The following is a 25,906-nucleotide window of genomic DNA, read 5'->3' as shown; positions in this document are numbered from 1 at the left end:
GTTTTGTTGGCTTCTTTTTTGTAATAATTTTATGGATTTTTAAAAGGATGCAATCCTCTTAAAGCACTCTGTGAACATCTATCCCAGTCTGTTCCTCATGGCAGGGAATCCATAGAAGAGGAATGCCAGTATGACCAGCCAGTTTTTACAGGGATGATGGAGAGAAAGCAGCCTCCCTCTCCCACCTTCTGCTGCTGCTCCAGTAAAACACCTGGAAGACAGAACCCAGAAAGGGGAGAGGCAGGTGGGCCCAGAGAAGGACTTTATGTCCCCAGAATTCCGGGGTGCCATTCTTGAGCTTGGGGACCTCGGCTAGGTACACAAAGATGTTCTTGGGACGTGAAGACCTGGCTGTTGTCAGCATAACCTCTCTAGGTGCAAACATTAGCAGGGTCGTTGCATTATTCTCAATGCTGCTGTCTCTGGAAAGAATTCCACAGCAAGGCAAGTTTACACAGTTGACAAAATCAGGTCTCAGGACTTGGCGTAAACTTCATATGTGGCACTTCCACGTCTCTTCTCCTGCCATAGCTATCTGAGAATTTCCCCTTAATAGCTTCTCTGGTCCAGGCTTCTGTATGATCTTGCATTAGCTCCAAGGGACTATAAGCCAAAGGACGGCATGACTATAGGCAGGTCTCTGGGGCAAAAGTAAATTGTGGCCAGGCACGGTGGATCATGCCTGTAATCCCAACAGTTTGGGAGGCTGAGATGGGAGGATCACTTGAGGTCAGGAGTTCGAGACTAACCTGGCCAACATGGTGAAACTCCATCTCTACTGAAAATACAAAAAAATTAGCCTGACACGGTGGCACACACCTGTAGTCCCAGCTACTTGGGAGGCTGAGGCTGGAGAATCGCTTGAACCCGGGAGGCGGAGGTCGCAGTGAGCTGAGATTGTACCACTGCACTCCAGCCTGGGCAACAGAGTGATACTCTATCTCAAAAAAAAAAAAAAAAATGTAAATTTTGTGTTCAGATCATTTTCTTAGGGCATAGAAATATATTGAGAGCTGGAGAAGTTGGACAAGAGTATCTGAGACCCAGTCTATCTTCCTGATGTGAAAATTTACCAGTTTCTGATAGAATCTGGTCCTGTGTATCTTTTTTGTTTTCTGAGGTGTAAAAACGTATTCCAGAAAAGTCTTCTAAGACTTAATTCACAGGAATCCTGTAAAACAGGATATCTTTGTCAACGTGAAGTCCTGTAGGGAAAACTTGGTATAATATGGGAGCAAATAAGAATAAATGTGTTTTATCATTTTTCAAGTAAGCAGGTGTTTGATTTCATTGCACTGCTAGTGGATAAATGAGAAATAATTTCAAAATCGCTTTGCCTTACTTTTTTTTTATATGAAGATGAAAGATTGAAATACCATAGCATGAATCTTTTGTGAGCTTTGGTATTTATGTATAAAAGTGGGCACAAAGGAAATTCAGGGAGGAACATGGTGTATGATTTGTTCTACTTCAGTCTTTGAAACTTGTTTCATTTAAAATAAGCTGATTTACTCATTGATTGAACCCGAGCTTGCCAAGCACTCCCATCAATCACAGCCCTGTTCTGTACTTGTTCCCTCGCCTCCCTCCTCCCTCGTCACAATCCAGGCTCAGCGGTAGTGTGTACCGGAGGGAGAGCCAGAAAACCTGGGTTCAGGTTTCACCTTGGTCACTTTCTGTTTATCTGTGCAATGAGGATGGTTGTATTAGGTTGGTGCAGAAGTAATTGCTGTTTTTGCCATTACTTTTAAAGACAAAAACTGCAGTGACTTCTGTGCCAACCTAACAGTATCTACGTAAGGGGTTGTTCTGAGGTTTACATGAGTTAATAGTTAGCACTGAGAGCAGCGTCTGGCATCTCGTAAGTGCTCAGTAAAAGTTATCATCACCATCAGCAGCAGCATCATATTCTGCCCCTAAAATGTGTGTCCACAAAAACAGCACTTTGATTCCCCATTTAATCATTCATCCCAAGGGGCCATGGCAAGTTGCCGTAAGGATTAACAGTGGGAACAGAGCGAATGATTAGGACTCCTTTCTAAAACTCCCACCCTTGCAAATAGTAGGAATAGTTCTCTGTGGAGTCTGTTTCCTGGCAGCCTCTTTAAGCTCAGCTGTTTTTAGCAGCTGAGAACTTAGAGAATTAAGAGTGTTCCAGAAGTGCTGTGACCTCAGCTTTGCTGCATCATTCCTTTGAGTGGGGTTAGGCTGGCGTGGCTGGTGAGGGGCTGTTGTACTGAGGCTATTTAGTTCTTGGTGTGGGGAAGAGTCATCGTGTTCGGTTGATGGCAAATTGTTGGGAATACAGATAACTCAGGTTTTCCAGCTAAGATATATGGAATTTTGTGCAACTTGGAACCACAGAATTATTTGTTTCACAAACACTTTCAAAGCACTGTGTGCCAGGAGTGGTTCTGATTCCTATGCATTAGGTTGCTGTTATTATCCCCATTTTGCAAATGAGGCAACAAAAGTAAAAAGGACACTCAGATGGGGACATGGCAGAGCCAGGCCTTGAACTCAAGGGGTTTGAATACCGTCTGTCTCAGTTCTCCAGTATAACTGGAGTTCTCCAGAAAAACAGAAAATCAGTTGTCCAGAAAAACAAAACCAATAGGATTGGTTTATGCAATTGGAGAGGCTGGCAAGTCCCATATCTGTGGGGAAGGCTGGCAGACTGGAAACTAGGCAGGAGCTCGTGGTACACTCTTTACTTAGAATTTCTTCTTTCTCAGGGAACACTCAGTTTTTCTCTTAAGACCTTTTAACTAATCATATGAGGCCCACCCACATTATCAAGGAAAATCTCCTTTCCTTAAAGTCAACCACCCAGCTTGGGCAACGTAGGGAAACCCCATCTTTACAAAAGTTAAAAAAAATTAGCACAGCTACCTGAGAGAGTGACGTTGGAGGATTGCTTGGGCCTTGGAGGTCAAGGCTGCAGTGAGCTGTGATTACACCACTGCACTTCAGCCTGGGCAACAGAGCAACACTATCTCAAAAATTAAAAAATTTAAAAAAAAATAAAGTCAACTGATTATAGATGTTAACCACATCTACAAAATACCTTCACAGCAACACTTAGATGAATCTTTTATTGAATAATGGTACTATAGCGTAGCAAAGTTGACACAAAGAACTAACTAGGCCAGGCACAGTGGCTCACACCTGTAATCCCAATATTTTGGGAGGTCGAGGCAGGAAGATCACTTGAGGTCAGGAGTTCGAGACCAGCCTGGTCAATATGGTGAAACCCTGTTTCTACTAAAAATACAAAAATTAGCCAGGCATGGTGGCACAACCTGTAGCCCCAGCTACTCAGGAGGCTGAAGCACAAGAATCACTTGAACTGGGGAGGTAGAGGTTGCAGTGAGCCAAGATCACACCATTGCACTCTAGCCTGGGTGACAGAGTAAGACTGTCTCAAAAAAACGACGACAGCACCAACAAAAAGAAAGAAACCCTAACCATAAAAGGATCCATGCCTTTAAACACTACCTTAAGCTGAGAACCTTATGAGTTGGGTGTGAGATTCACAGTAAACTAAATAATTTAGCAAGAGGCTATGCCATTACAAAATGGTGCACCTCGCCTTGTTTAAAATAGAATTTGGACCTCTTTTCTTACCCATGTGGCTTCTAGCCCAAAATATTGCTCAGAGTAACCATTCAACAGATAATATTGAAAGAATGACTGACTGAATGGTTTTAGATAATATTTTACAGGATTTTCCAGCTACTGAGACCTCTGGCTCCCCATTTAAATTTTTTTTCTTTTTCTTTTCTTTTTTTTTTTTGAGATGGAGTCTGTCGCCCATGCTGGAGTTCAGTGGTGTGATCTCAGCTCACTGCAACCTCTGCCTCCTGGGTTCAAGCGATTCTCCTGCCTCAGCTTTCCAAGTAGCTGGGACTACGGGCATGTACCACCACGCCCGCCTAAGTTTTGTATTTTTAGTAGAGACAAGGTTTCAACATGTTGGCCAGGCTGGTCTGGAACTCCTGGTCTCAAGTGATCCGCCTGCCTCGGCCTCCCAAAGTGCGGGATTACAGGTGTGACCCACCATGCCTGGCCTCCCTTTTAAATTAAAAATCATCTGGCCCATGCCCGGCGCAGTGGCTCACGCCTGAAATCCCAGCACTTTGGGAGGCTGAGGCTGGTGGGTCACAAAGTCAGGAGTTTGAGACCAGCCTGGCCAATATGGTGAAACCCCGTCTCTACTAAAAATACAAAAATTTAGCTGGGCATGGTGGCACGCGCCTGTAGTCCCGGCTACTCAGGAGGCTGAGGTAGAAGAATCACTTGAACCCAGGAGGCGGAGGTTGCAGTGAACTGAGATCACACCACTGCACTCCAGCCTGGGTGACAGAGCCAGACTCTGTCTCAAAAAAAAAAAAAAAAAAAAATCATCTGGCCCAAGTAAGATTGAGTTTTTGTGAATGACTAGATTCTTTTAGGAAGAAAGGAGAACTTCTGTATTCTCAGTTGTGCATGTGTCACTCCCCACTACCTAACATCTGTCCACTTTCATTGGTTCGGCAAAGGGTTTGGGGTCTGCTGCTGCCTGGACTCCCTGTGAATGTGTGTCTCCCACCCATTAGTTGTGTCCGGTACTCAATCACACCATCTTTGTGTCACTCCAGTGTCTATTTCTAAGCTGCCCCTTTGTTGATTTCAAATCCGCCATGGGCTGGCTCGAAATTCTCAGGCCTTGGGTCTTTATTCTCCCTTCTTTTGTCTGGTCCTGTCCTTCCCTTTGTCCTTCTGCAGAGCAAGATCCACTATTGATACAGAAGTCGCCTCCTTTCTAATTTTTTACTTCAGATTTCTGACCTTGTAGATTGGTATGTTTGTTCTGTTATAAAATTCAAAAACACCCCCCAATTTTTTCATTTAATGTCTTTTTGCTCCTGTTTCCAGCATATGTGAAACACTTTCAATGTTAATGAAGTTATTTAAATTGTTTTAAGTTTGCCGATTGTCAAGTGGCAATACACAAATATGAAACAGTCACTTTTGGGGGGTACAGTGGCTGAGGGTGGTGAAGTAAAACAGATAAACTGAGAAGTGTACAAACCATAAGTGTATAGTTTGATGAGACATACCCATGTAATCTGCACCAAATTAAGAAACAGAAAATTGGAGTCTCTGAGCTTACTATGGCTCAGAAGCCTGCCTGATTCAAAATCTTATTATTTAAAAAAAGGAAAAAAAGAAACAGAAAATTATCAGTACTCAAGGGGAGTCTCTAGTTACTTAGTATTCTTCCTCCATATCCTGACTCCTTACACATAGATCAATCAGCTTTGCCTATTTTTGAACTTTTTAGAAATGGAATCATGTAGCCGAAATTCTCTCACCAGTGGCTTCTTGTGCCCAAGGTTATATTTGCGAGATTTCTCTTACTGTTGTATCTAATTTGCTCATTTTCATTGCTATATAGCGTCCCATTGTATGTATGTACCAAATGTGTCAGTTATGCTGCTAATGGTTGGGTAGTTTCCGGTTTGGGGGTCTCATGGACGGTGCTGCTGTGAACATTCTAGTAGGTGTCTTGGTAAACGCGTGTGTTTCTGTTGGGTATATATATGCCTAGGAGTGAAATTAGCGGGTCAAGGGTACACACATGTTCTGTTTTAGTAAACTGTGCCAAATGCTAAGATTAATGGTGAAATTTAAAAAAAAAATCCTCTGAGGTATGCAATGCAGCTGATTAAACCAAAATCCTAAAGACTGGCACAATATTATGGCTTGATCAGAGGTTGGCTTCCAACTCTTATTCTTCAGCAAAAAGTAGAACTTTAAGCTGTATCTCTGACTCCATAGTAATCTACCAGTTAAAAAATTATATATATAATATATACATATATTATATGTAATAAATATTATATATGTATATATAATATATATATTATACTAGTTTTTAAGAATTGTCCACAAACAACCAGTTGATTGGCTGAAATGAACACTTTTAAACTAAACAGAGTACATCTACCTTAGTCTTGCTGCTGCAGTTTTTCTTACGGAAAAGATGAAAATCAGATTATAAATGCAACATTGGTCCAAAGATCATTCCAGAGGTGTCCTGACAGCCTTGGGCAAGATTAACAAGTGATTTTTATTGTTAACTAATTTATATTTCTTGTATTGGGTCAAATAGCAATTTCAAATTGTGTGATTTCTGTGGCTTAAAAAAAGTCTCAGCTGGGCGTAGTGGCTCACACCTGTAATCCCAATACTTTTCGGGCCCAAGGTGGACAGATCACCTGAGGTCAGGAGTTCGAGACCAGCCTGGCCAACATATAGCGAAACCCCATCTCTACTAAAAAATACAAAAATTAGCTAGGCATGGTGGTGCACACCTGTAGTCCCAGCTACTTGGGAAGGCTGAGGCAGGAGAATCACTTGAACCTGGGAGGTGGAGGTTGCAGTGAGCTGAGATTGCTCCATTGCCCTTCAGCCTGGGCGACAGAGCAAGACTCTGTCAAAAAAAAAAAAAAAAAAATCCTGCCAAAGGGTCAGCTTGGAATCACAGAGTTCAGATTTCTTATTTGGCCAGACAGGACATTGATTTCTAATGATGGCTATGTTTCTTATTTCTTATAATAATTTCAGATTTCCTATAATGACCAGACAGGACACTGCCTTTTTAAAATTTAGGAATAGAATTATGACATATATCTTATTTTCTGTAGGTTTCTGGAAAAACTTAAAATAGATGCGATTTTTACATTTGGATTATAATGGAAAGAACCTCTGCAACTAATGAAAAAAAAAAGATGAGGCACAAAGATACGAGCACTAAACCTTTGGCCTGTGGCATCTCATGTTCATGGCCAGTATCATCGTGTGGCTCAGGAGTGATGGCAGTGATGGTCATGACCAGTGTGGATAAAGGACAGGCATAAATGTGGATAAAGTTGAGGCATAATTATAGGATGGTGGTAATGAAACATGAGCAGCCAGAGGAGCCTGCCAAGGCAGTCATGAACTCCTAACTTGGCTGGTTTTTCCTTGTGCAATCCATTCACAGCCCAAATTGCTCCTGAGAAAGATTTTGTTAGCATGTGGTCTACCATGTTTGGTATTTGTCTTTATACAAACAAGTGAATGAGATCAGACTTAACATATCTTTTTTTTTTTGAGACGGAGTCTCGCTCTGTCGCCCAGGCTGGAGTGCAATGGAGCAATCTGGGCTCACTGCAAGCTTCGCCTCCTGGGTTCACCCCATTGTCTTGCCTCAGCCTCCCGAGTAGCTGGGACTACAGGCACCCGCTACCATGCCCGGCTAGTTTTTTGTAGTTTTAGTAAAGATGGGGTTTCACCGTGTTAGCCAGGATGGTCTGGATCTCCTGACCTCATGATCTGCCCACCTGGGCCTCCCAAAGTTCTGGGATTACAGACGTGAGCTACCGCGATCAGCCCAGACTTAACATATCTTTAAACCTTCGACTTACTGCTTAAACTCTGAGTCCCTTAAGCACTTAGATATTTCATGTTTCGTATCTTTTATAATATAGGATGTAATATTTTTTTTTTTTTTTTTTTTTTGAGACAAGGTCTCACTCCGTCACCCAGGCTAGAGTGCAGTGGCACGATCGGGGCAGCCTCCATTTCCCAGGCTCCAGCAATCCTCTCACCTCACCCTCCCAAGTAGCTGGGGCCACAGGTACAGGTGGATCCCACCACACCCAGCTATTTTTTTTTTTTTTTTCATAGAGATAGGTTCTCCCTATGTTGCCCAGGCTGGTCTTGAACTGCTGGGCTCAAGCAATCCCCCCCTCCTTGGCCTCCTAAAGTGCTAGGATTACAGACATCCGCCACCACAGCTGGCCTAATTTTGTACTTTAAAATATATGAATCTAATGCTCCAATATTTAATCAATTATAAACTACCCATAGACAATTTTGCTGGCTTAGCTAGTGTAATTGTGGCTGATTCCATTCAAGCCCTTGTCCATATGTTTACATAAATTTTTACAGAGTTGTTACCATGGCATGGAAACTATTTCATATTCTGTTCCTTCATCAAAACTTTTCCATGTCTCTACCTAATTTACAAATGGAAGCTTTTAAATGACAGTCTTCAGTTCCATTGGAATTACTAGATTCCATTTTTAAAATTCATTTTGTTTTTATATGTTATTAGATTCTATTTATGCATTTACTTATTGATGAACATTAAGGTTATGTCCCAGTTTTTAATTATTTTAGATAATACAACCACAAAAATCCTTATTCATATCTTTGTGAACATCACATACATCATTTTCATACCTAGCTGATAATATGTTTTTGAGAATAGAGATTGTGTTTTTTTAAAAAAAATGTTTTTGGCATAGGGGGTACAATTCTATCTATAGTACCTGATAGTTTTCACATTAAAATAAGTGTATAAATACATGTTAATTTCTTTATTTCAGGACCAACTTCACAAAGTTTCCTAATTAGCAAATACTTTCTAATCAGCCTTAGCGGGCAAGTTGGTCATTGAAGAATTTTTGTGAAAATAGGAATAAAATTATGTGAGATACTCAATCATTAACAGGAATAATTTGGAGGACGAAAGATTCCAAGTGAAGCTGATTTTTATCAATTAATTCTATAAAATTGTGCTGTCTCAGTAGCAGATAGCACCTGAAGTTGGCCGTTATGACAGAAATTAAATGGTCTTGGTGTTGCGGAGAGATGATTGGGTTATGAGGCGCGCCCGTTGCTAAGTTCTCAATATCTGGGAACAGAGTGCAAATAGCCAGAAATGGAAATGAATTGAATGTTAGTGCTGCCTGGCAAGGGAGAGAGAGGTTTACTGTCTGATAACTGTGCACTTAATTTGCCTTGAGCTGTTGTTTGAGATGGGCTTGAACCTCCTCTCAGACCTGCACCTATTTCCTGAGTGCCTGCAACGGGCAGTGTGATTTTCAGGAAGGAGCTAGCGCATGGGAGAGATATGGGGTTGGAATCCTGACTGCTAGGCACAAGAGATCTTGGCCAAAGTCGTTTTTATCTCCCCAAGCCTCAGTTTCCTTGCAAACTAAAGGGATGCTAATATCGTCCTCACAGGCTTCTAAAGGACTAAAGTGATAACGTGCACTGAGTCTAGTGGGCATGTGGTAAGCGCTAAGTGGAGCTAATGGTATTGTCCAGATGCTAAATTAGGTGCTTTGTGATATATAAATGTATATAAAAACAATCAAAGGGATATGATTGTCAAATGGAAACAGGCTGGACAATATGACAGTTGGAGAATGTAAACTTCTCCCTCACATAAGGAGAAGTTTAGCACAACACCTCTCCCTTCCTGTGTCTGTCAAATGAGAAGATGCAGACTGGATGCTGTCCTGACTGCCTTGATGTCCTGTGACAGACACCCTGTGTTGCTGCTGAGCTGTCACAGTTCTTCATTGGTGAAAACTGGCAGATTTGCTGTTTGACACTATCTATCAAAATTAAAATTGCAACATTCCTTTTAACCCAGCAGTACCACTGCTAGCAATTTTTCCTAAAGATATACAAGCACATGGCCGGGCGCGGTGGCTCACGCCTGTAATCCCAGCTCTTTGGGAGGCCGAGGCAGGTGGATCACCAGGTCAGGAGATCAAGACCATCCTGGCTAACATGGTGAAACCCCGTCTCTACTAAAAATACAAAAAGAAATTAGCCAGGTGTGTTGGCAGGCGCCTATAGTCCCAGCTACTCGGGAGGCTGAGGTAGGAGAATGGCATGAACCTGGGAGGCAGAGCTTGCAGTGAGCTGAGATCGCGCCACTGCACTCCAGCCTGGGTGACTGAGCAAGACTCCGTCTCAAAAAAAAAAAAAAAAATACAAGCACATGTGCTTGATGAAAAATAGGAAGGGCTGTTATTGCAGCATTATTTGTACTAGCAAAAAATTAGACAAAAGACCTATCATTGGAGAATGAATGAAATGCACTATGACATGTCCTTACAAAGGAATACCATACAGCCATCACAAAGAATAAGGCAGGTATTTCTGTTCTGATGTAGAACAGTCTCCAATATATATCACTGAAAGGGAGGAAAACAGTGCAGAACAATATTTAATGTGTGCCACCCTTTCTGTAATACATTATGTAATGTGAAAAATACATGTATGCTTAAATATGCATAGACAGTCCATGGAAGGAAACGCAACAAAACCTATGATGTTGCTTATCTCTGGAGGGGTCAGGGAGGAGCTTGGAAAACTCACAATTTACATGGCTTTAAGTGTTTATCATGTGTGTGTTTTACCTGTCTAAACAATAATAATAATTTGGCACCCTTGGCTGGCTCTGGCTCACCCCGTCAGAGACTCGAGAAGACTTGAGGAGGGTGAAGTTCTTGGGCCCATGTGGATGGCTTATGTTCCCAAACAGACCCCCAGATGCAGGCCTCCGAAATAAGACACAAGCATACAGAGTTGGACTTTCAGGCTTACTGAACAGACAGACTGTGTTTTTTCGACTGCCCATTCAAACAAGAAAGGCTCTGGGATCAGGAAGTAGGAAAGACCCATTATTGCTGACTATCAAATAGCATTTCCAATATTTCCCCTTTGAGTCTTTTTTATTAAGAGGAAAACTTGGTTGGAAGTGTAGGACACAGAAGATGAGAAGCACTAACTGGGCATTGTGAACCTTCCCACAGTAATGTGTTGTCTGCTCATCCCCACATCCCTTCCTCCAGGCAGCAAGTGCTTGATGAACACCTGCACTGGGCCAGGTGTCATCACAGGATATTGGGGCTAAAAGAAATTTAGAGAACATTTTAGTCATTTCACAGAGGAGGAACCCACAGGGCACTTTAGCTTCCAGTGAGCGGTATCGGTGCAGAGAGAATGTCTGGTGATTTTTGCCCTCTTTGGTCTCAGATGATGGATTAGGAAGCCTCTGGATGCTCCTATAGAGTTGGCTTCCTCATGTAGAGCATTCATTTCATTTTGCCTTGTGTTTCAATTACTTGTGGACATGTTTTCTCTCTAAGGATGTGAAGACAGATTCATGCCATCCCCCAGCCATGATCTCTGACTCCTGGTGTTCACACTCATGTAATCGTTTACCTTTGAATGTGAGCAGGACCTGTGACCTGCTTCTAACTAATAGGATACAACAGGGGTGATGGGAATGTCCTCTCCCTTATTATGTTATATAACACCTTATCTTGCTAGCAAACTCCTTTTGGAGACTCTTTTTGCTTGATGAAGTAAGTGGCTATTCTGGGAAAGCCCACTTGGCAAGAAATAGGTGGCTTCTAGGAGCTGAAGGTGGCCTCTAGCGGAGAGCCTGCTACCATGTGGAAATGAATTCTGCTGACAATGTAAGTGAGTGTGGAAGCAAGTTCTTCCCCAGACAGGTCTCCAGATGAAAACACAGCTCATCCAGCATCTTGACTGCAGCCTTGTGAGGCTCTAAGCAGAGGACCCAGGGCTCCTGACCCACACCCTCCTTCCTCCTGTGAGGAAATAAGCTTGTGTTGTTTTAAGCCACCAAATTTGTGATAATTTGTTACACAGCATAGAAAACTAATACAGGGCACTCTTGTGGCACTTGGCGCAAGGCCCCTCAGCAAGTTGGTTTTCAATGAATGTGTTGAGCTGAATTTATTTCTCTTTCTTTTCGTGACTGTATCTTACAATAATTGCCTGAAGTGCTCTTACTTGGGTGGTCATATAATTTATATTTCAAAGCAGAGCACTTTGGAGAGTGATAATTATTTGCTATTAATAATCTACTTAGGTCTATAGGGATAAACTGGGTCTATGCCAGGCATACTAGGAGGTACGGTCCTCCAAGCTATGATAATCTCATCATCTATCGTCCATGTTTTCTGGCTCATTTTGCCCTATGAAGACATTGCATATTTGTTGATTATTTTTCTTCTGGGTCTGCACTCTTCCTTCCCCCTCCCTATCCCTACCTACTCCCTGGCTTCTGCCTGGATGTTGGCAGAGAGCCGCTGTGTGCCTGACTGTGACAAGGCTGGTGGAAGTCACTGGGATGCCAGGCACATCCAGCCTCTGTGTGGAGGTCCAGCAGAGTGGGGCAGCTGTATTGACCAAGTTGGTGGGAAGAGAGGCTGGGATGGAGCTATGCAGAGGAATTTACTAGAAGCAGTTGCAGGAGTGATCAACACCCCATTACATGGCCATTTTCAAAGTGTACAGCCTATTCCAGAAGCTGTTTCTGCCTGCCCCTGGTGTTTTTGTTGGGTTTTGTTCAGGTGGAGGGGAGGGGACTTGTTGAGGTGCCCTCCCCTTGGAATCCCCTTTTTGGAATAGACCCTGTAGCATCTGACACATGCACCCTGAGGGCCTCTCTCCAACACATCGGGAGGAGAGGCTCCCCTTCCCCCACCACCCACCTCCATAATTGTCTTCCTCAGAATCCATAAGGGGAGCCCAGCCACTTCCCACACGTCACCAGAATGTCCCTTCACTTTTTCACCGAGCCAACCACTTGCATTGCCCCTGTCTCACCTCTTCTCCAATGTTCAACTGTGTGGAACCATACTAGCCCTGGCACTCTTGGCCACAGCTCTGACACAGGCCCCAGGATGTTGGCATCCTTCCCCTTTATACTGGCTCAGTTTCAGCTGCTGACCAGGAGTGCGGGACAGTCTTGACCTGCCCCCCAGGCCTGTACCTATTTTCTTGACTTGTGGACCAGGCTGGAGTTTCCATTCCTTTCCTATCACTGCTTCTCAAATCTTGCCTAGAATGGTAAAGGAAAAGGAGCTCATACCCCTGGGAGCTTGTGGGCTGGGCCTGTAACACCCTGATACAAGTTGGAAATATCTTTGAAGCCTGTCTGAACAGCTTTATTGAGATACAACTTTCATACCTTAGAGCACCCATACTAAGTGTGCAATGCAATGGTTTCTAGTGTGTTCACAGAGTTGTGTAGTCATCATCATAGTCTAAATTTAGAACATTTTTGCCACCCCAAAAGAAACCCCATATCTATTAGCAGTCACTCTCTGTTTCTTCCACTACCATCTCTTCCCCAACCCTCTAATCCCTGGCAACCACTAATCTATTTGTTGTCTTTATGGATTTGATGATTCTAAACATTTAATATAAATATGATTATACAATATGTGGTCTTTTGTGACTGCTGAAGTCACATTTTTTAATCTTAAGAAAACTGATGCACTGTCTGCACTCTAGTTCACAGTATTCCCTTTTTGTTTTAATAGATACAAGGAATTTCAGAAATTACACAGTTAGACCAGGTGCGGTGGCTCACGCCTGTAATCATAGCACTTTTAGAGGCCAAGGTGGGTGGATCATTAGAGTCCAGGAGTTTGAGACCAGCCTGGGCAAAATGACAAAACCTCATCTCTACCAAAAAAAATACAAAAATTAGCCAGGTTCAGTGGTGCATACCTGTAGTCCCAGTTACTTGGGAGGCTAAGGTGGGAGGATCACTTGAGGCCTGGAGGCGGAAGTTTCAGTGGGCCCAGGTCGCTCTACTGCACTCCAGCCTGGACAATGAATCCAGACCCTGTCTCACAAAAGAAATTACACACAGTTTAAATGTTTAGCCCTACAAGAGTGCTCCAGGAAGAAGTGCCTTACTCATGCCACACCCCTTGGGCCCCAGTCTGAAAGGGGCTGGCCTCAACAATGCTGACAGCATCCAGATGGCTTTCCATCCAGAGCAGGTGCAGATCCCAAAATAGGATTATTTGAGTAGATGATGGGAAAGGTGGGGAAGATGATTAACATTCTCTAAGCATCTGCCTCTAGCCAGGCATCATCTAAGTACCACAGAAAGGAAAAGGTGGATGGAAGTGCCGGTCTTGAAGAAGTCTCTCTCACTCTCTGGGTGCAGATTGTGCAACTGTCAGTAAAGTGACAGAGAATGACTAATATGAACCATCCTGGCCATTGGGATGCAGCAAAGGTCTTCACTGATGAATGTTGAGCTAGATTTGGGAAAAGGACGCCAAGCAGAGGGATGAGTGTGAAGCTGCAGGAAGGGCCAAGCACTTGGAGAGGGACCTACTTGGCTGGCTGGCCTGTGGGAGCAGGGAGGCTTGGGCAGCAGGGGAGAAGGCGGACAGATGCCCAAGGTGGCTGGGGTCAACTGAGCACATCTGTGCTCCCCTGTTTCCACCTTCTCCTGACTCTTCGCCTTTTGGGGTCTATGTGCTGAGGGTAGTCCAAGGCTGCTGGTCTGAAGAAGGGGGCCCAAGAGGGTCGGAAATAAGGAGACTTTGTCTTCATCTACATCTGTTCACAGACCCCCTCATTGCCCTGAGCCTCCAGACCACCCTCAGCAATTTTTCTTTCCTAATTAAAATCAGTGACAATACAATGATGAGTTTTGAAAATATATTTAGTTTAGTGTCTGTGTATATTTAAATAAGAAAACTGTGTGTATAAATGCAATGTGTTTTTTTCCTCCTTCTGATTTTGTATTAAAATAACATCTATTGTTCCTTCTTCTTTGGAAACCTTTGTTCACATCCTTCATGCTCCAAATAGCCAACAAATAAATAGCACAGAAAACATGGTCTTTCCTCCTAACTGTAGAGTCCTCTGTTCTTTGTTAAGATGTGGAGATAGGTTTTTGTGCTTTTTTTGTTTGTTTTTTTTTTTTTGAGATGAAGTCTTGCTCTGTTGCCCAGGCTGGAGTGCAGTGGCGTGATCTCAGCTTACTGCAACCTCCGCCTCCCAGGTTCAAGTAATTCTGCCTCAGCCTCCCAAGTGGCTGGGACTACAGGCATGCACCACCACCCCCAGCTAATTTTTTTGTGTAGAGATGGGGTTTCACCATATCGGCCAGGATGGTCTCGATCTCTTGACCTCGTGATCCTCCCGCCTCGGCCTCCCAAGGTGCTAGTATTACAGGCATGAGCCACCGCACCCAGCCTGTGTTCATTTTTAAATGCATGGTGAGCTTGAAGTCATCAGAGCATATTTTATTGTATAAAAGTTTTATCATAATAGGTGTGGCCCATTAGAAAGACCTTATGGGTAAAGAGAGAGTCAAAAGGCTGGAAAACATAGCTCATGGCTTTTTTGTGTGTACTTTAAACTCCTCAGTTGTAAGCAACGAATTGGACATTTACAGAGACCTGTGCCAAGTATCAACACAGATGTCAACACAGAGATATCTGTAACACACAGCCCTTGCCCCCGCCAGCAATTACAGACTAAAATGCTGACAGATAGAGACCTGCAATTTTTGAAGGCAAGGTTTCTGTAACACTCATTTTGAACCCCAACATCAGGGACAGTGAGAGGACACGGGGGATGTTTATCTGCATGGTGAGTGAAGGGACATATGAGTTGGCCAGATGAAGGATAAATGCCCTGTGAACAGCATAGCCCCTAAATGAGAATTCAGAGTAAAGGCAGGAAAGAAAATGTCTACGAGTTAAGCCTGGGTTTAGAGCTTGCCTTTCCACACTTACTGATAGTCTGTGTGGTATCAAGCAGATTACCTAAAGCTTCTGAACTCCACTAGCCTCATTCACTGCAGTGTTGCTGTGAGGATAAGAAATGAAATATATAAAACATATAGTTCTGTGCATGGCACACAATAGGGGCTCAGTAAATTTGACTGGGTGAGTATAGTTTTCCCCTGATTTTATTAACAATACATATTCACTGTGAAAAATGTAAATGATATCGTAAGGAAGAAAACAAAGCACCTGAAATCCCACAACCCTGAAATAGCCACTGTTAGTAGTTTGGTGACCACCTTTCATGCATCTCATTATGCAGACACACACACATGCACACACACACACACAATGTTCATTGTAATTGTTATTTTTTCTTTCTTTGTTAAAAAGAGGCTTAAGGCCGGGCACGGTGGCTCAAGTCTGTAATCCTAGCACTTTGGGAGGCCGAGGCAGGTGGATCATGAAGTCAGGAGATCGAGACCATCCTGGCTAACACGGTGAAACCCGGTCTCTACTAAAAATACAAAAAAAAAAAATTAGCTGGGCGTGGTGGCAGGCGCCTGTAGTCCCAGCTACTCAGGAGCCTGAGGCAGGAGAATGGCGTGAACCCGGGAGGTGGAGCTTGCAGTGAGCCAAGATTGCGCCACTGCACTCCAGCCTGGGCGACAGAGCAAGACTCCGTCTCAAAAAAAAAAAAAAAAAAATTAGGCTTAGAAGAATTGTAATGTTCCCCAATACAAAAAAAAGATAAAAGATAAAGTTTGAGGTGATGGATATCCCAATTACCCTGATTTGATCATTACACATTATACACATACATCAAAATATCGCATGAATCCCCCAAATATGTACAACTATGATATATCCATAAAAGTAATAATAAATTTAAAAATTCTTTTTTTTTTTTTGAGACAGAGTCTCACTCTGTTGCCCAGGCTGGAAAGCAGTGGCATGATCTCGGCTCACTGCAACCTCCGTCTCCCGGGTTCAAGCAATTCTCCTGCCTCAGCCTCCTCAGCAGCTGAGATTATAGGTGTGCACCACCACACCCAGCTAATTTTTTTGTATTTTTAGTAGAGATGGGGTTTCACCATGTTGGCCAGGCTGGTCTCGAACTCCTGACCTTAAATGATTCGCCTGCCTCAGCCTCCCAAAATGCTGGGATTACAGAGGTAACCAACATAAACTGAGTGTTTCCACCCACAGTTTACCCCATACACATCAATGTATATGAATATATGTACATAAGTAAATATCTTTTGTCCTTGTTCATTTTAGCTAAATGGGACCCGATTTAACGTTATGTCTGCGTGTGGGTGTCATGGATACATGTATTGGATTTACATTTTGGTAAAATACATCATCTCTGCAATTTGCCTTATCACTACATCTTGGAAGAGACTGTAGGCCCACTGATGTAGATCTTTTTAAAATTGCATAATATCCCATGGCACAGATAATGCTACAGTTTAGTCTGCCATTCTCTATTGATGGAGATTCGGTTTGTTTCCAATTGTTTGTTTTTGCCCTGCCAACAGTGCTGTAGTGGACAGTTTGGTGCCTGTCTCCTTATATTCTGTTGCTTTTATTTCTATGGAGAGAGTCCTAGGGGTGAGGTGCTGGGTCAGAGGTCCTTTTAAAATGTTAATAGAGGCCTTTTCAGACTTTTTCAGAAGGGTGCAATAATTTCACATTTCCATCAGCCATGTATGGATTCTCCTCACCACCACTCCCAATTTGCACCCCTCCTCCCACAAGACCTGCCAATGTCAGGTATCACACTCGAATTTTTGCCATCTAATGGATGTAAAGTGATATCTCATTGTTACTTTCTGTTTTTGCATTTCCTTGACTACTGCAGAGGCTGAACATCATCTCATATGTTGTTAGTCATTTAAATTTGTTCTTCTGTTTATCACTTACTGATGTCCTATGCCCATCTTTCTCTTGGTTGTTTGTCTTTTTCCAACCAATATGTTAAGAGCTCCTTTCTGTCATATGCACTGCACGTGTTTTCTCAGACTCTTTGTCATTTATCTATTGATTTATTTCTATAGTATCTTTCATTTTACCAAATTTTAAATTTTTTATCAAGTCAGAATTGTGTCTTTGTGTGTGTGTGTGGCCTCTGAGTTTGCAGACTCAGTTAAAAGCGCTCCCCTACTCCTGAGTGGTACGCATAGTTTCCCAGCTTGTCTTTTAGTCTTTTTATTGTTTTATGTTTTACATTTAAATAAATTCCAGATGGATTACAGATTTTGATGTACGCTGTAAGGTAGGGAGCCAATTTAATTTTCTTCCAGATGAATAACCAGTTGTGCCCACATCATTCATTGCGTAAGTCATTTTCCCTACTGAATTGAAATATCACTTCTGTTGGATTTAATTGAAATCTGCTACTAAGCACTCTATTCTGCTCTCCTTATCTGTTGATACCATACAGTTTTAACTACAGTGATTTCATAGAGCACATTGTAATATCTACTAAGGGAGCCCTTCGTCTTCCCCACACTATTCCTTTTTATAATTTTCTCAACTCCTCTCAATTCCATTATTACCTATTTCAAAATAAACACATTGGGAGTTCACATATATATTAATTTGGGGAAAATTGACATTTTACAATATGTCTTCCCGTCTAAGCATATATTTGTTTCATTTTGTTTGGATCCTATTTTTTATACTTTGAGAAGTTCTTTAGGATTCTACGCCTTTGTTTGTTTGTTTTTTGAGACAGGGTCTTGCTGTCTTGCCCAGGCCAAAGTGTAATAGCGCAGTCACAGCTCACTGCAGCCTCAACCTCCTGGGCTCAAGTGAACCTCCTGAGTAGCTGGGACTACGGGTGCATACCACCATGCCTGGCTAATTTTTGTACTTTTGAAGAGACAGGGTTTCACCATGTTGCCCAGGCTGATTTTGAGCTCCTGGGCTCAAGCAATCCACCCACCTTGGCCTCCCAAAGTGTTGGAATTACAGGGGTGAGCCACTATGCATGGCCAGCCTTTCTTAGTTTTCTGTCTTTCTTTTTTGTTTGTAAAGCTGTATTGAGGTGTAATTTACATACTATAACATTCACCCACTTTAAGTGTACAATTTGCCGATGATTAGATTTTTACAGAGTTGCGTAACCATCATACAGTCTAATTTTAGAAAATGTCCATCACCCCACACAGACACTTTGAGGCCATTTGCAGACACTTCCCATTCCCACCCCCAGCCCTAGGCAGCCGCTGCTCAAAATAGACCAAAATAGAGAAAATACTCTATATATAGATTTGCCCTTTCTGCGTCATTCTTAGTGTTTTATTCTTTACAATGTTTTTTACCGTTGTGAATAGAACATTTTTTTCCTGCTATTTCTTGCTAGCTGTTTGCTATCAAAAATATTGATTTCATTATATTTATCTTATAATCCATTATTTTACCACTTTTCTTAGGTTTTCTTAGACAACTATAACGTAATGTATCTCTTTTTTTCCATGTTTATTCTGAGGATTAATTTTCTATCTTATTGCATTTTCCAGCAACTTGTAAACATTGTTTAATAATAGTGGTCAGGGGAGGTATCCATGTTTTATTCCTAATTATAATGACTGACTTTAGTGCTTTACTCATTAGAATGATATTTGCTGTTGGTTTTTGGTAACATATCTTTATTACACTTGAGTCTGTTTTGTTCTGTTCCACGGTTCTTAGAATTTTTATTGGGAATGGCATTTCATCAGATGTCTTCCAATTTTTATATATTTTGATTGGTTTTTCTCAGTTGATTTGTGGATGTAAAGAATTATGCTGCTAACTTCCATGATGAATTGTCCTTGGCTTATGGAATAAACCGTATTATCCTTTTGGTACACTGCAAATTGTTTACAACTGTAGTTTGTATCTTTTGTATCTATGTTCATGAGATTTGTCCAAGGGCTTATAATTTTAGTACTGTCATTATTAGGCTTTGATATTCAGGTTATATTGGTTTTATAAAGTGAGTTGGCCGGGCGCATGGCTGTAATCCCTGCACTTTGGGAAGCTGACGGATTGCTTGGAGCCCAGGAGGTTGAGGCTGCAGTGAGCTATGATCGTGCCACTGCACTCCAGCCTGGGTGACAGAGTAAGTAAGACTCTGTCTCAAAAAAAAAAAAATTAAAATGAGTTCAGAAGCTTGTCATCAAACTGTCATTTTTTGACAACTCTTGATGGACTGGTAGAGGCAGGGAAAGTCAAAACAACAAGGTTGAGAGGGAGTTATCCTTCCATTCTGTTTGTCTTTTAGGCCTGCTGTGTAGTAGTTAATAGTTAATACATTTCCTTAATTATTGGCTAGAGCTGCTCTGCACATTGCCTTAACCACTAGCCACATATGCTTATTTAAATTAAAATGAAATAAAATTTAAAATTCAGTCCCTCAGTCATACGAACCACCTTTCAAGTGCCCACTAGCCACATGTAGCTAGTGGCTGCCACACTAAACAGCAAATCAGGGGTCAGCAGACCATGTTCAGTGGAGTTTTTGTACGGCCTGGTGTGCTAAGAATGGTTGTTACCATGTTAAGAGATTACTTAAAAAAGAATATGTGACAGAGCCTGTGACTGTGGCCCCCAGAGCTTAACCTATTCACTCTCTGGCCTTCTACAGAAAAAATCTGGTGGTCCCTAATTGAGAATATTGTCTCCTAACTTGAGTTGCTGACCTGCCCCTTCCCATCATTTTTATAATGGAACACCATCTATATGACTATTTACTTAATATTTTTCTTTAAATAGATTCACTTAAATTTTTGAAAGAAGCATTATATCAACATCATAAATAGAAATATTTACTTTTTTTACTTAAATTTTTGAAAGAAACATTACATTATTTTTTTTTTAATTTGAGATGGAGTCTTGCTCTGTCACCCAGGTTGGAGTGCAGTGGTGCCATCTTGGCTCACTGCAGCCTCTGGATCTCAGGTTCAAGCGATTCTCTGCTTCAGCCTCCCAAGTAACTGGGACTACAGTTGCAGACCACCACACCCAGCTAATTTTTGTATTTTTAGTAGAGACGGGTTTCACCATGTTGGACAGGTTGGTCTTGAACTCCTGGCCTCAAGTGATCCGCCCACCTTAGCCTTCCAAAGTGCTGGGATTACAGGTGTGAGCCACCTCACCCAGCCAGAAACATTACTTAATTTTTTGAAAGAAACATTATTTCTTATATTTTTACTTGAAGTTTTGAAATTTACTTAAATTTATTTTACTTAAATTTTTGAAAGAAACATTATATCAACATCATAAATAGAAACATTTGCCATAAATAACTAGAAAAATAAATACAATGAAAGCCAACAGTGTTATTAAATTCCAATTACAAACTAGACCTTGCTCTTCCCTTTGCTAAAAAGAGAGATTAGTGAGTATGAAGTATTAGAAGATACACACCCACCAGCTGAGAAATTTTCCTTGATGTAATCAGACGTGTAGAAAGAGAATTGGAAAGGGAACTGCCTCCTCACTCATAATTCAGTGTCATTTAAGTCCAGGCACGTGTACCTCCTGAAATCACTTGTACACGTGTTCTTAATTTTGGAGCACTGGGCTGAGGAGAGAGGAGAGCAGGGAGCATGAGTCTGGCTCAGATGATGTCTGGGGTTGGGGTGGCCTAACTAGGGCAGCAGTAGTTTGACGCCTTCCTTACCACTGCCAGCTAAAGAATACACAAGTCATCATTTGTAGTCTCTTTGTTGCGAAGGTTAGAGCACCAGATGTAAATTGGACTCTGTCATTCCACAGAACACTCCGCAGAAGTGTCATCACTAAGTAAAAAAGTTAATGGACCAGGAGCGGTGGCTCATGCCTGTAATCCCAGCACTTTGGGAGGCCGAGGTGAGGGCAGAAGTTCAAGACCAGCTTGGCCAACATGGTGAAACCCCATCTCTACTAAAAATGCAAAATTTAGCTGGGTGTGGTGGCGCCTGCCTGTAATCCCAGCTACTCGGGAGGCTGAGGCACGAGAATTGCTTGAACCCAGGAGGCAGAGGTTGCAGTGAGCCGAGATCGTGCCACTGCACTCCAGCCTGATGACAGAGCGTGACTCTGTCTCAAAAAAAAAAATTAATAATATTTTCTCAGCTTTTATTGATGTTTGCTCTATATTAAAAATGGCGTGAGCCAAGATCGCGCCACTGCACTCCAGCCTGGGCAACAGAGCAAGACTCTGTCTCAAAAAAAAAAAAAAAAATGGCCATCGGAAAAATATTTCCGCACCTTCTGCAAAACTGCAGTCAAATACATATTTATTTTCCTTAAATAGTGATTCCATAAATTCCTTCTAGAATTTTTATTTACATTTAGAACAGACTTACTTTCTCTAAAATATTTAGACTGAAACTTCTTTTTAATGTTTCCCAGTGGGTGAATCAGAGAGCCTTCCTTTAATCCAACAATAAGGGTTTCCCTTTCCCAAACCATTTCCCCTTTTGTTTGAACTGCTAGGAAGCTTAGTGCTAAACGTAATTCCTACTAAATTATATGTTTTTTTACTTCTTTTCAACATCCACCTTTAAATGCATTTTTGTTGTTTTTAAATCAACATTGTTGAGGTATAATTTATATACAATAAACACCACAATTTTTTGGTGTGTATTTCAGAGTTTTGACATTTTTATGTGCCTGTGTAATCACTACCACAATCACGATATGAAATATTTCTATTATCCCAAAAAGTGCCTCTTTGTAGTCAATCCCCCTTCCTCTCCACCACCACCTCCCCTCGTGCTCCTCCTCACCCCACTGGCAATCAGTGATCTACTGTTCCTATGGATCAGTGCCTCTCAGGGACATATAGCAATGTCTGGAGACATTTTTGGTTGTCACAGCTGGGCAGGTACTACTAGTATCTAGTAGGGGGAGGCCAGGAATGCTGTTAAACATCTACAGTGCACGGGATAGCTCCCAGGACAAAATATTAACTGGCCAAAAACTTCAATAGTGCCAAGATTGAAGAACCCTGCTATAGAAACAGATGGGGTATGCAAATGATGCTCTGCGGGCCAAATCCAGGCTTGTCACCTGTTTTTGTATGGCCCATAAGCTACACATGGTTTTCACATGTTTAAATGGTTGAACAAAAGAAAAATAATATCTCATGACAAATATTCTGTTCTATCTATAAACGGATTAGACAATGTCCACCCACACTGGTGAGGGGTGGATCTTCTTTACTCAGTCTACTGACTCAAATGCTAATCTCTTCCAGAAACACCCTCACAGACACGCTCAGAAAAAATGTGTCTTACTAGCTATCTGGGCATCCCTTAGCCCAGTCAAATTGACACATAAAATTAACCATTATACCATTCTACTGGGCATAGAGTGGTATTTCATTGTGGTTTTAATTTGTATTTCCCTGATAACCAATTATGTTGAGCATTTTTTTCATGTGCTTATTTACTACTTATATCTTTTTTGTAGATACAAATAGTGTCTCTTCAAATCTTTTGCTCATTTTTTTTTATTGCATTGTCTTATTGAGTTGTAAGAATTCTCTTTATATTCTGGATATAAGTCCTTCATCAGATCTATGTTTTGCAAATGTTTTATCCCAGTCTATGGCTTGCTTTTTCATTTTCTTAACAGGATCTTATGAAGAACACAAGTTTTAAGTTTTGATAAAAGTTTCATTTATCAATTTTATCTGTTAGGGTTCTGCTTTTTTATGTCCTAACCCAAGATCCTAAAGACTTTCTCCTATATTTTTTCCTAGGAGTTCATAGGTTAGCATCTATGATTAGGTCTAGGATCCATTTTAAGTCCACTTTTTTTTCCCACATGGATATCCATTTGTTCTAGCATCATTTGTTGAACGACTACTCTTTCCCCCATTGAATTACCTTGGTACCTTTGTCAAAAATCAAGTGATCATACACATGTAGGTCTATTTCTAGAATCTCTATTCTGTATCATCCACATATTTGTCTATTCTTACACCAATACCACACTGTCTTGATAACTGTCACTTTACAGTATGTCTTGAAATAAGGTTTTAAAAAAGCAGGAGGTGTCTCACTTTATGTGGCATTTTCCAGGTGTCCCAGGAGGCCCAACCTTTGCAGGGAGACCTGCGTTCTGGGAGGTGGTGAGAGGTGTGGCTGCTGATCTCTGGGCTTGCTTCCACCTTTGTTCTTTACCAAAATTGGTTTGCCTATTCTAGGTCCTACGTATTTTAGATAAATTTAGTAGGAACTTATCAATATCTACAAAAAGGCCTATTAGGATTTTGATTGAGGGTGTGTTGAATCTATAGATTAGATTGGAAAGAATGGACATCTTAACAGTATCTATTCTTGCAATCTAGAAACATGGTATATTACATTTATTTAGTTCTCCAGTTTCTTTCAACAATGTTGTATAGTTTTCATTGTACAAGTTTCACACGTATTTTGTTAAATTCATCCTGTTTTCTAATCCCATTATAAATGAGATACATATGTTTTAATATTATAAGCTGCTTCATTCCTCCAGTTCTCAGAAAAGTAATGGATCACTTGATTAACTGCAACAGAATAAGGCAGATTGGGAAGGAGCTAGGACTGGAGTGGGTTGAGGGTGATGAAGGGACAGCTCATCACAGACACTGGAGAACCTGCATTCCAGTGGGCAAAATACCTGTGACGGCAGAGACAGCCGCCACTGGGTAACCCAAGTGGGCATGTGGGGTGAAAACAGGTAGGAGAGCACAGCGGCGGGAGTGCAGGCAGAGATAGTGCAGAGAGGCAAGCAGCTGGTGTCAGGAGAGTGTGCCAACAGGTGGGGGACCACAGGTGGGCAGGCCTTGACTCCCTGAGGAAGGTGATGGGCAACCACAAAGAAGGGTGTGTCCGCCTACTGGGAAGGAGATATGAGGCCCTTTGCACACAGGCTTGGGCTCAGGGAGTCAGTATCTGGCATGGAGTCCTGGCCCTGCCCTCAGCAACAGAGGAGTTTGAGCACAGAGTCAGGGCTTGCCCAGTGTCAGGCATCCCAACCCGGAGGCTCAGCATGTTGAACTCTAAACCTGCCTTCCGGGTTTGGTTCTTGACTTTGGCTGGTAGTGTCTGGGGGTGGGAAGGAGGCTACCAGGGACTAGGAACCAAGGAGATCTGGACAGCCTTTCAGGGAATAGATGGGGGAGAAATCGTAAGTCCTTATAAAAATAATTTGGGTGTCTGCCATCAGTTCCAATTCTACCTCTCCTAGCAGGAGCAGGTAAACATGAAAAAGAGGAAATGCTGGCATTCCGGATGAATTAGACGGGCAGGCAACCCGAATTCTATTACTCCCATTTACTTGCTTTCAAGAGATGCAGACGTATTCATCTATTTTATCAGTAGGTACGCAGCAGGTGCTCCACAGCCCAGCATCGATCTCAGAGGAAAGGCCCATTTCCTCTTTTTCTTTAGGTGAATGAATTTATCTGCACTTGTTCAGACTCAACCATCAGGAAAAGCCTTTTGAACCCCAAATAATAATTTGCTTCATATTTCCATTCATTCATCAAAGGAGGTAGCAGCCAAGTAGGCCAGGTTACAGAGGGTGTTCTGCTCCCATTTTGTAGCCATTTGAGAAGAGGCTGCGTTGTCCAGGGCCCTGGTGAACAGAATGGAGGAAGGGGGTGATTGACTACCCCTCCTGGGGGTGGCCCCATCACTTGCACTCTTCAGTGAAGGTGATGCCCTCACTGGGTGGGTCCCAGTGCACGGTGGAGTGGGGGTGCCTCTCACTGAGATGGGGGCCCCTAGAGGAGGAACCAGGTGGAGACAGAGCATCATAAGCTTGGTTTTAGATGGGATGGGTTTGAAGGGCCAGCAAGATATCAAAGTAGAGAGATCCAATTGGCTGTTAGATGTCCAAATGAACGGCTTTGGGGTTTGTTTTTGTTTTTGTTTTTTGAGATGGAGTTTTGCTCGTCGCCCAGGCTGGAGTGCAATGGTGTGATCTCGGCTCACTGCAACCTCTGCCTCCTGGGTTCAAGAGATTCTCCTGTCTCCGCCTCCCAAGTAGCTGAGAGTACAGGTGCCTGCCACCACGCCTGGCTAACTTTTGTATTTTTAGTGGAGACAGGGTTTCACCATGTTGGCCAGGCTGGTCTCGAACTCCTGACCTCAGGTGATCCGCCCACCTCGGCCTCCCAAAGTGCTGGTATTACAGGTGTGAGCCACCGCGCCCAGCCAAGATGTCCAGATTAATGGTTGTTAAAGAAATATACAAGAGATGTTGGCTTGCTAGTGGCTTTGCCTGACCTGGCACAAACATCCTCAGACTGTAGTCCGGTGTAACTACCCCATTCACCAGGGCTGTTACTGATTCCACAGCCTTTTTTTTTTTTTTTTTTTTTTTTTTGAGACGAAGTCTCGCTCGTGTCCCCCAGGCTGGAGTACAATGGTGCGATCTTGGCTCACTGCAACCTCCGCCTCCCAGGTTCAAGCCAGTAGCTGGGATTACAGGCGACTGCCACCAGGCCTGGCTAATTTTTGTATTTT

The 25,906-nt window shown here is 42.3% G+C and overlaps 1 protein-coding gene, 1 long non-coding RNA gene and 1 other non-coding gene across 6 annotated transcripts in view; 2 read left to right on the top strand and 1 right to left on the bottom strand.

Moving 5' to 3' along the window:
- DPYSL5 (dihydropyrimidinase like 5) overlaps window positions 1-25,906 on the top strand; it is a 102,960-nt gene that overhangs the window by 3,097 nt on the left and 73,957 nt on the right. The window lies entirely within an intron of this gene.
- On the top strand, window positions 1,719-1,776 carry MIR548H (microRNA mir-548h). The gene has a single exon (NR_130434.1). It is a non-coding gene; the product is annotated as a microRNA mir-548h (primary transcript).
- LOC144333860 (uncharacterized) lies at window positions 3,406-5,222 on the bottom strand. Its single transcript, XR_013402955.1, has 2 exons — window positions 4,331-5,222; window positions 3,406-3,747 (listed from the first exon to the last, which is right to left on the bottom strand). It is a non-coding gene; the product is annotated as an uncharacterized LOC144333860 (long non-coding RNA).

The sequence above is a fragment of the Macaca mulatta genome, chromosome 13 (genome assembly GCF_049350105.2).
Source record: "Macaca mulatta isolate MMU2019108-1 chromosome 13, T2T-MMU8v2.0, whole genome shotgun sequence".
In the NCBI taxonomy this organism is placed as follows: Eukaryota; Metazoa; Chordata; class Mammalia; order Primates; family Cercopithecidae; genus Macaca; species Macaca mulatta.
This window is presented reverse-complemented; position numbering and strand designations above follow the sequence as displayed.